The sequence below is a fragment of the Pleurodeles waltl genome, chromosome 4_2, assembly GCF_031143425.1.
Source record: "Pleurodeles waltl isolate 20211129_DDA chromosome 4_2, aPleWal1.hap1.20221129, whole genome shotgun sequence".
Taxonomy (NCBI): domain Eukaryota; kingdom Metazoa; phylum Chordata; class Amphibia; order Caudata; family Salamandridae; genus Pleurodeles; species Pleurodeles waltl.
In genome coordinates this window covers 536,368,346-536,383,864 of record NC_090443.1, presented here as the reverse complement: position 1 = coordinate 536,383,864, position 15,519 = coordinate 536,368,346, and positions in this window count along the sequence as shown.

Below are 15,519 nucleotides of genomic sequence, written 5' to 3'. Positions count from 1 at the left end.
TCTAACATATGTTTTATGCATGGTCTGTGAGTGTACCAGGAAAGACATGTTTTTAATCCAGATATTTTCAAGAAATAATATGTCCCCCAATTATTTCTGATACATGTCTGAACTAGATTCTGACACATACGTAACAAGTTATATCTGACCTCAGGTAATATCTTAGGCTGATATTTGGACTTGGTTGTGCCACAATTAAATTAGGTTTGGATGCCAAAAGTAATGCACATGGGTTCATATCAAAATGTTTGGTGCAACTTACCATAGCTGTGGCACATAAAATGAAGAAAATGATACAAATTGAGGGGTAACAACTATCCATGGCCCTCTGTACATTGTACCTGTGTGATTTACATTGGTCTTAGTCACAATAGCTGGCCTCGAGCTAATGCATTTGCCATCTGTGTAACTCTATTGCCATGTACTTCTCATAAGTTATGGGATCATCATGGGATACCTGACGTTGGGGAATGCATGATCACAATGGATTAAGTGCATGATGTCATGCAAGGGACCACTGACCAATTCCATCAGACATATAAAGTTGACTAATACTTTAGCTAGTATAAAGTTGACTAATACTTAGCTAGTTTAGTTTGGCACACCCATGCTGATCAAGTGCAGCATATGTTTAATAACTAACCTCCCAGTATGGAGGCTATCACTGACATGGGTGTATACTAAGATCAGTAGACCTGCAGTCCTGTGACTGCTGTCATTCCGAAGGTACATACAAATTGAAAACTACATCATCATGATTGACACACTGGTACATTTGCCAAACCATGTATTAATATTATCACAGTGTCAGTTTGCTATATATCCGCTGATCAACCAAATTGGCAAATGTAAGGTGATGAATGTGGCTCATCTGTGATTTCCGAAACCCATATTGGGTAAACAGGGCAATGAGAGACACATTTCAGGTGCAATGACTACGCCTGTGCCCATGCAGTTTGTCATGGATGAATACAGTATACACTGTCAACATATATCTCCTTGTTGTATCCAAATATGAAAACTGGTCAATCCATGGCTGGCCTCAATCTGTCACCAAATAATGCACAGGATCCCTGCCATTACGGTGTCATAGGGGCCATATGTGGCTCAGGGTACCCTTTTAATGTAGCATATGTAACCTAGACACAACACAGGCCCTACATGTAAGGGACCATAGAAAGTATGATAAATCATGCCCTTAATTCAACCCACAGGTGCTTCACACAGTAAAGGATTGTCCTTTGATGCCCAAGCCACAATACCTGAGTGACTGGTATTTCAGTCCTCCAGGAAAGTGGCTTTGCATGTCTCTGATTGGTACGCATGATGAGAGGAGTACACTCCATAAATGAGTCTGTCTGCAAACAAATGATGGAGCATGTTTGCCACCACATGATAGTTAGGGCCACTGCATGTGTGCAGATATGTGTGTATCACTCACTGGAGTGCCCGGGACCGTACATGTTCGCAGTGGTATGTCAGTTGCAGTATCATCATGCCTGAGAGGCTGGACTTTCTGATTTAATCTTACACACAGTAATTGTATTTGGAAGTGTTGTACAGTGCACAGACATTGAGCACATTTCTCCCTTCCATGCTTTACAGGTAGACCTGCCCCCTACACAATTGGAGAGGTGGCTCGATTTGCGGACCCAGACATCTCCAGTAAGTGTTGATATTTCTGTTCTGTGTTGTGTTTGCTGCTGTTGTGTGATTGACTCCTGTGTGTTGGACACATACCAAGGTATGCTGCGCTGGTAAATGATTGGATGTATTACTTGAGTGGAGTAAAGTCATTAGCGTATAGTCATATTTTGGGATTGTAGTGCAGCTCTGTAGGCACAGCCATGTGAATAGGGTGACTTTTGTTGATAAAACTTTTATGAAGAATATTTAGCAGAGGGCCATACTTATGATTTAGTCAGCAAGTCAGACACTGAGGTGGTCATTCCAACCCTGGCGGTCGGTGTTAAAGCGGCGGCCAAACCGCAAACAGGCTGGCGGAAAAAAAAATGGAATTCCGACCCTGGCGGAAACCGCCAACAGCGACCGCCACATCAACACACCGCCCACCACGGGGGTACAAACAAACAGCGCGGCGGTCACCGCCAACAGACAGGCGGGAGACAATGTACCGCCCACTGTATCACAACCTACCAATCCGCCACCTTTTCCGGGGCGGTAGCCCCGTCGATAAAAACACGGCAGAAACAGCCATTTCGAAGGGAAAACGCTCACCTCCATACAGCCCACGAGGAATCAGGACAGCATGGAACCCGAACTCCACATACTCCCAGAGATAGTGTACCTGCTCCTCTACCAGGAGCTCGAACGCCGGCACAGAAGACAACGGTGAGTACTGCACCTACGACACAGGGGAGGGTGGAGGGGGGAGGGGAAATTATCACGGGTACACACATACACGACACACCCACCCTCACCCTCACCCACTACAACACACACATCAATGCATAGCAACACATCAGAGTGACACCCCCCAAGCCCCCCAGAAGAATGCAAAGACAAAAGGAAATGATTCTAAACATTGGAATATATTGTATTACTGCCCAAAAAATATATATACACATCAAAAACTCTTATATACATAAATGTACAAGTCCAAGCATTTTAGCAGGCATTGTTCGTGGACCACTGGGCCCAAATCACATGGGCAAAGCCCTCACAGGATACCTGACTCCAACGGAGAGAACACTGCAGGGGCATCATATAGCAAAACTACAGGCACCTCAGGGGGAAGGGAAGGAGGGGCACCTCAGCCAGATGAGTGCACGACGCCAGATCTACGAGGGGCCTCCATGCCCACTGTTCAATCCTGGGGAGTGCAAAGCCACAGTCTCACAAGTCCAGACAGTGGGTGGGCTGCCCACTGTTACATCCTGGGGAGTGCAAAGCCACAGTCTTACAAGTCCAGACAGTGGGTGGGCTGCCCACTGTTACATCCTGGGGAGTGCAAAGCCATAGTCTCACAAGTGGATAACAGTCTCCACTGGTTCTGGAGGGGGCCTGGTGCCCAGAGTGCTTCGTGCAGCCCTGCCCGACACAGATGCGGGCCAGCCCCTGCCGCTCATGGGCCAGCGGTACTTGAGATGAAGGGCCCAGTGCAGCAGTGCTTGAGATGAAGGGCCCAGTGCAGCGGTGCTTGAGATGAAGGGCCCAGTTCAGCGGTGCTTGAGATAAAGGGCCCAGTTCAGCGGTGCTTGAGACGGCGGTGCCCAGTTCAGCAGTGCTTGAGATGAAGGGCCCAGTTCAGCGGTGCTTGAGATGAAGGGCCCAGTTCAGCGGTGCTTGAGACGGTGGTGCCCAGTTCAGCGGTGCTTCAGACGGCGGTGCCCAGTTCAGCGGTGCTTGAGATGAAGGGCCCAGTTCAGCGGTGCTTGAGATGAAGGGCCCAGTGCAGCGGTGCTTGAGATGAAGGGCCCAGTGCAGCGGATCCGGCCATAGCGGGGAGGTCATTTGCCACCTGTCCTGTGGCTGGAGGGGCCCTCCTGCCCATCTGTCCTACGGCTGGCGGGGCCCTCCTGGGCAGCTGTGCCGGGCCTGTTGGTGGCCTCCTGCCCACCTGGGATGGGACTGGCGGGCCCTCCTGGCCAGCTGGGCTGATGGCGGTGTTGTCGGGCGTGCTGACCTTCCCAGCCTTCCCTGATCGCCTGTGGCCCTTCCCCACCTTGGGCGGTGTGCCAGCTGTCTCCACACTTCCTGCCGCAGCCATGGTAGGGGTTTTAGTCCCTGGTATTTTCCCCCTCTCGTGCCGGCCACTGCCTATCTTGGGATGTTTCTCCGGGGGTGGGCTGCCCGTGCTTTGGCTTCGTACCGAACTGGCTGCCCTGGAGGGTGGGGCACTCCACAGTCCATGGCAGACTGTGATGACAGGGGCCGGTTTTGTCGTGGCTGAGGTGCTGACTGTAGTCCTATGACATGGACGGGGTGGGGGAGTTGGGGGAAAGAGGTTGAGTTTGGACAGGAAAAACTTTTTAGGAGCAGTGGGACGGGTAGGTGTAGTGGGTATGGGTGTGGAGGAAGAGGTTGTGGTTGTAGGAGTTGTAAGTTTGGTGTCTTTGGGTGCAGGTGCTTGGGCTGGAGGCTGTCGTGAGGTGGATGGCTGTTGGGTGGGTGGCTGCCTGCGTTTGTGTATCTTGGAAGAGGGGGTCACAGACACACTGGGAGAGGACACAGGGGACGTGTAAATGGCAGTGGGGGTGGTGACTGCACGTGTGCGGGGTGTTTTGGTGTGTGTGCTGCTGAGGGACGTAGTGGCTGAAGATTTTGTGCATGCAGGTGTGAGTGAAGACGTGACAGGGAGGGAGGAGGGAGACGAGGAGGAGGGGGACACAGTGGAGGCAGTGGGTGTTGGTATGTCTGTATGTGGATGTTGCTTGGGTGAATGCCTGTGTGATGTGTGGTGCTTATGTTTGCCTGAGCTTCCCTTGGGTGTTGAGGTGTGTGCAGGCTGGTCTGATGGTGTGTCTGGGATAGGCAGAGGTACAGGTGATAGGGTATGGGTGGAGGAAGTTGGAGGGGGGAGGCTAGAGACAGGGACAATGGCTGCCATCAGTGCTGAGGCCAGAGTCTGGAACGATCGCTGAAGGGCAGCCTGACCAGAATGAATGCCCTCCAGGTATGCAATACTCTGGTGCACCTCCCTTTCTACACCCTGGATGGCATTCAAAATGGTAGACTGCCCAACAGTGAGCGTCCTCAGGAGGTCAATGACCTCCTCACTGAGGGCAGCAGGGGTGACTGGGGCAGGGCCTGAGGTGCCTGGGGCGAAGGAGATACCCACCTTCCTGGGTGAGCGGGCACGGGGCAAACGCTGAGGGGCTGCTGGGAGGGCGGCGCCTCTGCGGTGGGTGGCGGCTGTACCTGTTGTTGCGGGGGGCACAGATGTTGCCGCCACCACAAGGGAGCTCCCTTCAGAGGACGAGTCGGTGTCACTGATGTCTGCCTGAGTCCCCGCTGAGGAGCTCCCCTCGCCCTCTGTCCCACTGGTGAATTCGGAGTCCGTTGCATGGCCCTCCATGGCCATGTGGGATGCAGCTCCCTCGTGCTCCGATGCCACTTCTCCTCCGCCTGATGATGCTAATGCACACATGAACAGGAAGACCACAGAAAAGGGGGGGGGAGAAAATAAAGACATGTTGAGTGCATGCATTGGCGACACCGTTGGCGGACAGGACAGACACAGAAGCCCCCTGCACTACGCCGTGCACTTGGGGTCGACTAGCAACAGAATGAGAGTGTACTCACCCCCTTGTGTCTGCTGTGATGTCCTCATGTGCCCATCCAAATCGGGGTAGGCCACCGCCAGCATCCGGGACATCAGGGGGGTCAAAGTCCGACTGGCACCCCTCCCACTTTGGGAGGCCATCCCCAGCTGAGCCTCCGCCGTCTTCCTGCTCCAGCGGCGGATGTCCTCCCATCTCTTCCGGCAGTGGGTGCCCCGTCTGCGGTGGACCCCCAGGGTCCGGACGTCCTTGGCGATGGCACGCCAAATATCGATCTTCTGGTGGGCGCTGACCTATGTGAAATGTACAGGGGGAGAAAAAAAGTCATCACCTTCTGCATATTCAATGTGAGTGGCCCCCCATCCCTACCCTTGCCATGTGGCACATGCTCTCACCGTCGTTTGATGCATGCCTCAATCGCTCCCCTCCCCACCATCTTTCATCCACCCCACTCAGCACAGGCATTGCTCATAAAGCATGCTCCCTCAGTACTAACCTGTTGGTCTGGAGGACCGTAGAGTAGCGCGTACTGGGGGAGGACCCCATCCACAAGTTTCTCCAACTCCTGAGCTGTGAAGGCAGGGGCCCTTTCCCCAGTCGCATGAGCCATTGTCTCTTCCAGACCGAGGTCACAGCAGCATTTGCAGTGTAGGTCCTCTCCTGTCGAAGATCAGGTATCGAGTGATTAAGCAGATAGAAAATGGCGGTCACGCCCGCGGCTGTGCGTACCGCGGCGGTGCGTACCGCGACCGCCGGCGCACATCGTCATTGGCTCATGAGACCCATAGGGTTCAATGTTAACCAATGCTGCTTTGCGCCGTGGTCTTCAACCGCCTACCGCCACGGTGTGCCACGCCAGCGCATTTACCTCACATCCCATTGTCGCACTTCACAGGTCAGGCAGCCGCCATTTCAGGGGCCCACATGGCTTACTTTTTACTGCATCACACATACCTAGGCCTTCCATCAACACTCATACAAAGCATTCAATGGAGTGAGAATCGTGTTATGTGCAAGCTGTGGTTACGTACCTGTGGGTTGATTGACTCTGTGCTCGCTGTTGTCCTTCATAGGCACCGTCCGCTGGGACATGCGAGGAGATGGCGGAATCTTCCTGTGTACAGACCGCTGGTGGACCTGTCGACAATGGAGGAAAGACATGTCATACTGACATACAGGCTTGACCGTGCCACTATTCATGAACTGTGTGCCCAGCTGGAGCCAGACCTGATTTCACCAATCCGCCAACCCACAGGGATCCCTCCTCTAGTGCAGGTGCAGTCAGTGCTCCATTTCCTTGCAAGTGGGTCATTTCAAACAACAGTGGCCATAGCATCAGGGATGTCCCAGCCTATGTTTTCCAAGGTGTTGTCCAGAGTGTTGTCTGCCCTGCTGAAACACATGCGCAGCTTCATCGTTTTCCCTGAGGTGGGAGATTTGGCTACAGTGAAGGGTGATTTCTATGCCCTTGGACATATCCCCAACATCATAGGTGCCATTGATGGGACCCATGTGGCTTTGGTTCCCCCCACAGGAGTGAACAGGTGTACAGAAACAGGAAGAGTTATTATCCGATGAATGTGCAGATAGTATGTTTGGCAGACCAGTACATCTCCCATGTTAATGCCAAGTCCCCTGGCTCAGTGCATGACGCGTACATCATGCGGAATAGCAGCATCCCTTACGTGATGGCTCAACTCCAGAGGCAACGTGTGTGGCTAATTGGTGACTCTGGTTACCCCAACCTGTCATGGCTACTGACCTCAGTGAGGAATCCCAGGACAAGGGCAGAGGAACGCTACAATGAGGCCCATGCGAGAACTAGGAGGGTGATCGAGCGGACCTTTGGGCTCCTGAAGGCCAGGTTCAGGTGCCTCCATATGACAGGTGGATCCCTATTCTACTCACCAAAGAAGGTGTGTCAGATCATCGTGGCCTGCTGTATGCTTCACAACCTGGCTTTGCGACGACAGGTGCCTTTTCTGCAGGAGGATGGTCCAGATGGTGGTGTTGTAGCAGCTGTGGAGCCTGTGGAGAGTGAAGACGAGGAAGCCGAAGAAGACGACATAGACAACAGGAACACAGTAATACAGCAGTGTTTCCAATGACACACAGGTAAGAATACACACCGGCATATTACATATACTTAAACACTACTACCTCTCTACTGTCTGTCCTTTTCCCCCAGTGTATGGTAACTGAGTTGTGACTTTCCCTTCCGATTTCAGAGATGTGGGCCCCACTGCGTGACATCTGCTTTGTTTCCCCATGAACTACAGCTGTGTGACATTGGTATGTTGGCATCACAATTCAAATAAGCATTTTGGCACGTTAATGTCTAATACATTTGTTAAAAATCAAAGCCAGACTCCTGATTGTTTTGTGCAATAACTGTGTTTATTACAGTGCTCTATTTTGGTGGGTGGTTGCAAATCGGTGAGGGGTGATGGTGGAGGATTGTCCATGGCAGAGTCCAGACTATTTGTATCACAGGTGCATTGTCCAAATGCCTGTGAAAAGTGGAGCAGGGGCAGTTTAAGGATGGACAGGTTGACAATGTGGGACAGTGGGATGACAATCAGGGAGGTATCCTTTCCTGGCGGGGGTCTTGGCATCTTACTCTGTCTTCTTCCTGGATCTCAGGGCCCGCTTGCGGGGTGGTTCTCCTTCTGCAGGGAGTGGGGTGCTGGTGGCCTGTTGGTCCTGTGGCGGGGCCTCCTTTCCACTAGCGCCGGCAGAGGTGGTAGGCAGTTCTTGGTCCATGCTAGTGTCAGGGGCCCTTTGTGGTGCCACAGTGTCCCGCAATGTGGTGACTATCAGATTCAGAGCCCCTACAATGGTGCCCAGGGCGGAACTGATGGTTCGTAGTTCCTCCCTGAACCCCAAATACTGTTCCTCCTGCAGGAACTGGATCTCCTGAAACCTGGCCAGTACCGTCGCCATCGTCTCCTGGGAATGATGGTAGGCTCCCATGATGGAGGAGAGGACCTCGTGGAGAGTGGGTTCCCTGGCCCTGTCCCCCCCCCTGTCGCACAGCAGCCCTCCCAGTTCCCCTGTTTCCCTGGCCTCTGTCCCCTGGATCGTGTGCCCACTATCACTGCCCCCAGGTCCCTGTTGTTGTTGGGGTGGTGGGTTAACCTGGGTGCCCTGTAGTGGTGGACACACCGCTGATTGACGTGTCCTGGGGACAGAGGTATGGGCCCCCTGGGTGGGTGCTGTGCTGGTGTTCCCAGAGGGGGGAAGGTCTGCTGTGGCCTGTGGCTGTCTGAGGGGAACCGACTGTCCCGAGGTCCCCGATGGGCCGGGCTGGTCATCTAGATCCAGGTCGACAGAGGTGCTGTCATCACTGTGGGCCTCTTCTGGGGGTGTAGTGGACATTTGTGGACCCTCCTGCGCTGTGACGTGGCGTTCGGGTCCTGCAGGGGTATAAAGGGATGGTTATTGCATCTGTGTGTGCCATAGCATTCAATGGGTGGGTGCCCGTGTACCCCAGTGCTTGCATTCCTGTGTGGGGGCTTTTGTGACGGTGTTTTGGGGGGGGATGGGGATGTGCAGTGGGCATGCTTTGGTGATGGGTGTCCATGCTTTGTGGTCGCATGCAGGGCTTGGGGTTGGGATGGGTGGGTTGTGATGGTGAGACATTTGCAAGGAGTAGGTGTGATTGGGGTGAGGGTGTGGGTGGGGGTATGAGTTGGCATGCTGGTGGGGTGGGGGGGATGAAGTAGTGAAGATGAGACTTACCAGAGTCCATTCCTCCGGATACTCCTGCGAGGCCCTCAGGGTGCAGGATCGCCAAGACCTGCTCCTCCCATGTTGTAAATTCTGGGGGAGGAGGTGGTGGACCGCCGCCAGTCCGCTGAACCGCGATGTTGTGTCTGGATACCATTGAACGCACCTTCCCCCGTACGTCGTTCCACCGCTTCCTGATGTCATCCCGATTTCTTGGGTGCTGTCCCACAGCGTTGACCCTGTCGACTATTCTGCTCCATTGCTCCATCTTCCTGGCAATGGAGGTGTGCTGCACCTGTGTTCCGAAGAGCTGTGGCTCTACCCGTACGATTTCCTCCACCATGACCCTGAGTTCATCCTCAGAAAACCTGGGGTGTCTTTGCGGTGCCATGGGGTGGTGTGGGTGATGTGTGGGGTGGATTGTGTGGTGCTAAGTGTGGTGATGTGTATTGCTGTGTTGTGTGAAGTGCGTGGTAATATTGCTGGGTGAATGTAATATGCGCGTCTGGGTGCTCGGATATCTATTTCTCAGTGCGTGGTACCGATTCTCTAGGAGTGGAGGTTTGTGGGTGATGTGGGTGTGTGTTTTATATTGTGTTTGGTGTGTGGGAGTGGTGTTTGTATGTGTCTCAGGTGTGTGTATTTTGAATTGTCCAATGTGGCTGTGTTTAGTAAGAGTGTGTGTATTTTGAGGGCGGCAGTGTGTACCGCCAATGGAATACCGTGGTTGAAAGACCGCTGCGTGGATTCGTGTGTCGTGATAGTGTGGGCGTATTTCTGTTGGCGTGACGGTGGAGGTTTGGTCATCTCCAGTTTCTCGCTGACCTTTGGTGTGGCAGACTTTTGTGGATGTCTGTATTTTGTAGGTTTGCCTGTTGTGGGTCAGAATGACCGTGGCGGTTTACCGCGGCCGCGGCGGTATGGTGGCGGTCTTCTGACAGCGGTAAGAGGCTTTTACCGCCGATGTTGGAATGACCGCCTGAATCTCACAGAATAGGGATGCCAAAGTCTTACCCACAGACTTGAGCCTCCCTGTTCACTAATGAACATGTTTGACTGTATGTTTGACTTCCTAGCAGCATGTAGCTCCACATGTTGTTCTAAGTGTATGTGGCACTTGAGTACAATGTCATAGGTGTGCACGCAGCTCATGGCCAGATGTGTGCTTGCATATATGTGCTTGTTGGAAGTCATGGATTACTGGTATGAAATGACATTGACAATTGTCTGCATTACCAAGCATAAATGTGGATGGGATTGTCCAAGGTTTGGGTGTATCCTAGTTGGACATCCTCCTTACCTGTGGTGGACTGCCCAACCCCATGTACAGCTGTCCAAAGCTTCCTGGGTGTCCAAGATGTTGGAAAGTATTTGTTGCTTGTCCACCCCCCCCTCAGGCACAGGTGTAGGGTTATGAAATGTGTACCTAGGACTGATGATCCAAGTTTAGTACACAGACATATAAATCTGTAAATCACTTGTCAAAAACTAGGATACCCACTCATGATTAGCAACTGCATTCTATCCTGGTAATTCCATTTACAAATCACAGATCTTGTGGCCCTTGATTGTCATCCAGAAGTTAGTCATTAGTTGGCCTGTCACGTGGAGGACTTGCAGCATTTTTTACATGACAAATGGCTGAACAATGATGCATAGGTCATTTAAGTTGTTACACATCTTTTAGAGCATTGCTGTGCTGTTTGATAGGACATGTGTAGGCTGCGTTGGGATGTACTTCCTCAGGGACAATCAGTGATCTGTATGATGATATGGCCTGTTTCTGGTACATTAGATGTATTGTCTGATTTACTTCTGGAGCCATATCACACAATGAAGTACCTAATGTTTGGTTTTATCTTTTTTTTTTAAGCAGCCAATAAGAATCCCATCCAGATTCGGGAGTTTCAGCGCAGGGTGATGCGTTACCGCCACATTCTGAATGTGGAGTCTGGGTTCTGCAACAGGGCACAGCGTTATCGCCATGAAAGAGCCTCCGGAGTGTGGAGGGCATTTGCCCAAGGGGGCCCTTCTGTGTCCACCACAGACCCCCCCTGCTACAGTCATTGACCCAGCAGATTTTCAGCAGATGCAACGTGACATTGACCGTATGTTGAGGAAAATGAACAGGCTGCAGCAGGAGGTGGCACAAGTTAATAGGAGGGTGCATGCCATAAAGAAGACCCTGCGGAGGGCAAACTTGTAAACATTTTACCCTCAGCCATGATTCCCTCTCCTCCCTTCTCTTTCCTGGTTCTTTTCATTAATGGGTTTAGGGGGCTTAGTGTTAGGTCAGAATAGGCTGTATGTTTAGTTAGTAGTAGTGGGTGGGGGTATGATACTTTTAATATCTGTTTTTTATTATGTGTGTGGGTGGGTGGTTAGAGGATGATGTTGGGGATTTGGTGTTAAAAAAAAAAATCCCCCCAAAATATTTTTTAAAAATCCCCAAAAATATATATTTGTTTAGTATAAGATAGTATGGCCCATATTTATACTCTGTTTGTGCCGAAAAACCGCCTTGCGTTAATGACATGTAAGGTAGGCGTTCCCGTCCAAAAAATGACGTAAACACCTGTGTGCCATCCTTTTGCAACTGCGCAAAAATCCCGCACAGCCAGAGTCGGAGTCGGAACATGACGCACAGCCCAGTTTGAGTAAAAAAATAACGCCTGGGTCATGGCAGGCGTTAAAATGGGTCAAACACACTAGTACTAAATGAAAAGACACACAAGCAACAGCAGAGCTCCAAAAGGAAGACATGGAGGTGCTATTCATCCAGCATGCACGCAGACGCAGAGCACAGGACCAACAACAGCAGCTTGTACAACACCAGCAGAGACCCCAAAGGCAACGCTGAAGGCAGGAGAGGATATTTAGCACCAGGACAACCTTCCTGGGACTCCAGCAACAAGACATCATCCAGAGGGACAGGCTCAACGGGCAAGCCATTAAGCAGCTGCTGCGCAACACTGAGCCACAGTTGGCACCCAGCTTGCAGACACCCCACACCATTCCACCAGAAACCAAGCTGCTAGCTGTACTCCATATGTTGGCAAGTGGCTCCTTTCAAACCACTGGTGCCCTGGTTGCCGGGATCTCACAGTCCTCATTCTCTGCCTTACTACCTAAGGTACTGAATGCCATCATCTCCCTCACACCCCGCCACATCAGCTTCCCCAACACACAGCAGAAGCAGCAGGAGACCAAACAGGGCTTCTACCAAATCAACGGCTTCCCACACATGCTTGTGCCATTGATTGCACACATGTATGCCCTGTGCCACCTGCTGCAACCGAACATCTATACCGCAACAGGAAGCACACACACTCCATCAATATGCAGGCCATTGTCAATCACCGGGGAACGATCACCAACATCGTGGCAAAGTATCCTGGGAGTGTACATGATTCATTCATCTTCCGCCACTGCACCATCAATCAACACTTCCAGGATGGACGATATGGAAATGGCCTACTTGTTGGTAGGTACAGAAACCCAGTAATTTACACACAGCACAGCAACCACCTAGGATAAACAACACATGCACCACTACATTGACACATGGCCAGGAAGACACTGAGGTTGTGACACCGCTAGGCATGTTTGATATCCTCACCCATTTGGATACACACCTATGGACAAATGACAGAACCAAATAACAACAGATGCCACTCCACAGACACAAGGGAACAATTTAAAACAACACAATGACAATGGCATGGCTTTAACTGGCAGTACAACTTGGAAGATTAATCTTTCAACATCACATCAAGAACACTCAATCAAACACCCTTCCAAGCAATAAGTACTGTGTAAGGGGTGTGTAATGTGTTTTGCTGCAGGTCAAACACCATAACACATATAGCATGATGATGACTACAATGAAGGTGACATGGAATCATTGAGGCTGTACCAATAGCTCACATCACTCCATCTCTGACATTGCCCACTACCAACAAGCAAGTGCACTGTGCTAAGAACACATATTGATGTGACAATATTGAAAGTGCACATTCCTACACATACGGATTGATACACACACACACAACAGATGTACAGGCATATGGGCCATCTGACACTCAGGATGACAACCTCACAACCAAGTTAGCCAGCTGAACTAGAACATGTTCAGTAGTATAGGTACACGTTAGAACCGGAGTCGAATTGGCAAGGGCAGAGAAATAGGTCTGCAGAGAATTTGTCACACATGGGATATTTGTGCATAGTCAATTGTCAACACGTCAGTGCGGACAACGTATGGAGATGTGTTGAACATTGTCACCTTGCCACACCTAAGGGCCTCACTGATGTTTAACTAATTCTATTGCATATGTTAAATTGGATGAGATGTCCAGGCCATATAGATGCAACCGCGTTACCACCACTGTGGAATTTAATCTGTGTATAGAAGTATCATGTCACCCACAGTTAAGAGACATGGACACCTCTTTCACATGACATAATGCAAGGGAATACATAATGTACTGCAACTCGACAAAAATACCGCTGACATCCGGTCAATCAGCCAAACGCCATTTCAGATAAGGAAACAACCCAATGCTGATGGTACATCCTAGAAGCCTAGGATTTCACACAATAACACAGACACCGATGAGTCACAGACAACACAAGAGAACAACAGCCATGCAAAGTGAGAATCATGGGGCAAGCAATATCAACATTTTCTCACTCATTTTCTCTTTCAGCTGATCAGGGGTATGAGATCCAGCTATGGATCATGACCCAATTTGCAAACCCAAGCACTGCAGCAGAGCATGCCTATAATAAGGCACATCGGAGGACAAGCACCATAGTCGAGTGGACCTTTGGCATCCTGAAGTCAAGATTCGGGTGCCTCGACATCATCGGAGGCAGCCTCCCATACTCATCTGAAATGGTGTGCAAAATCATTTTGACCTGTGCCATCCTGCACAACATATGTGTAAGGAGGAACATTCCCCTATACGAACCTGACCCACAAATGCCTGAAGAGGAGGATGCTGTCCATCAACATGAGGGTGACCATCCAAACACAGCTGCAGGATTGCGTCGGCTACAACATATTGTCCAAAATTTCTTTTAACTCTACTCATCCATCACCACTGTCTTACCATATGTCAATAAGCACCTATTCTATTCACTATATCATGGTCTGGTTAATCATTTTTGCATAACATTTTCCCTAAGAATCATAATCAGAGTGTAGCCTCTTGGAGCACTGCAGAAATACAGATTAGGATACAGAAAAATCCACATCATATTTGATGGGTATGAATGTACACCCAACTTCACACACACTGTAAATGACATATATCCTGTCCATTTCACATTTGAAGGGCAATATCAGATGAGCACAGCTATTTCACACATACATGTTGGCAACATGGTTCATTGCAGCATATGGTACACAACTAAGACACCATCATTCAATAAGGTAAAAATAATGCCTCATAAATGAGGCAGTGGATGTGCTATTGCATTGGTATCAAGAAGGTATGACCAGACCCTTGACATCAGTAATTGTTACATCAGCTATCTTTGCAAGGCGTATGTGTGACAAGGATTCCATATAAGCAGCAAATGGATAGCACGAGTGCCCCAGGTATGACTAGCATTGCTCACAAGACCTCCCCTGCACATGCCAACCAAGGTCATAAGTCCTGTCACTGCCATGTTCTCTGTCTCACCCCACCCTTCTTCAGAGTGCCCTGGAAATTGAATATTTGTACCCAGATAATCCCTCATCTACACACACCCAGACTCACATTCTAAATCCAGTGTGATTCCCTCTTTAGTATGGTATGCCTTAGTCATTGTTCTTCTGTCTGCATGGACTTCTGGTTGAATAATACACTGCCTTGTAGTCTGTAGGACCTGTAATCACCTTCACATTGCTTCCCATGTGAAAGGCACTGTTGGCCCATTGAACTTGATTCTCACCTACAGGACTTGTGAGAGACTAAAGCTGCACACACCTGTGAGCACCTCCATACAGACCAGCCATTTGAACATGCACTGCCCTTGCAGCTGCCTGGAACGGCGTAGAAACTGCTATTATAAGTATAACACTGTACTGCATTGCCGAATAAATAACTTGTGTAACACAGGCCTTGGGTTATTGTGTTACGGTACAACACACAGGACAAATACAGTTTTCATTTTCCACAGTGTTGTTCCAGCATTTACCAGTCTCAGTCTGCTCACTGTGTATTTGCCTTGTTCATTTTTGTTCCTGATGGACCCTGCATCCTGTTAGCCTGACTGGTTCCTGTCTTAGCGTCACCATAAAGGTTCCCTGTGGCTACATTTGTCTCATAGTTGCTTCCCATGCCCTCACTTTCCTCCTGGGGTATTGTGTCAGGTAGGTCTACAATGAATACTTAAATACATTGTATTGCGTAATCTGTTTACTTATCGTATCATGGGGTGGAACTTGTCTTCAAATAGCCAAATCATGGCCCATCCCTTGTCTGGGTTTCATGTATGCATGAGTGACAAATAGTGACAGTGTACCATGGCTGTATGCATGGATTGGGTATGGTGC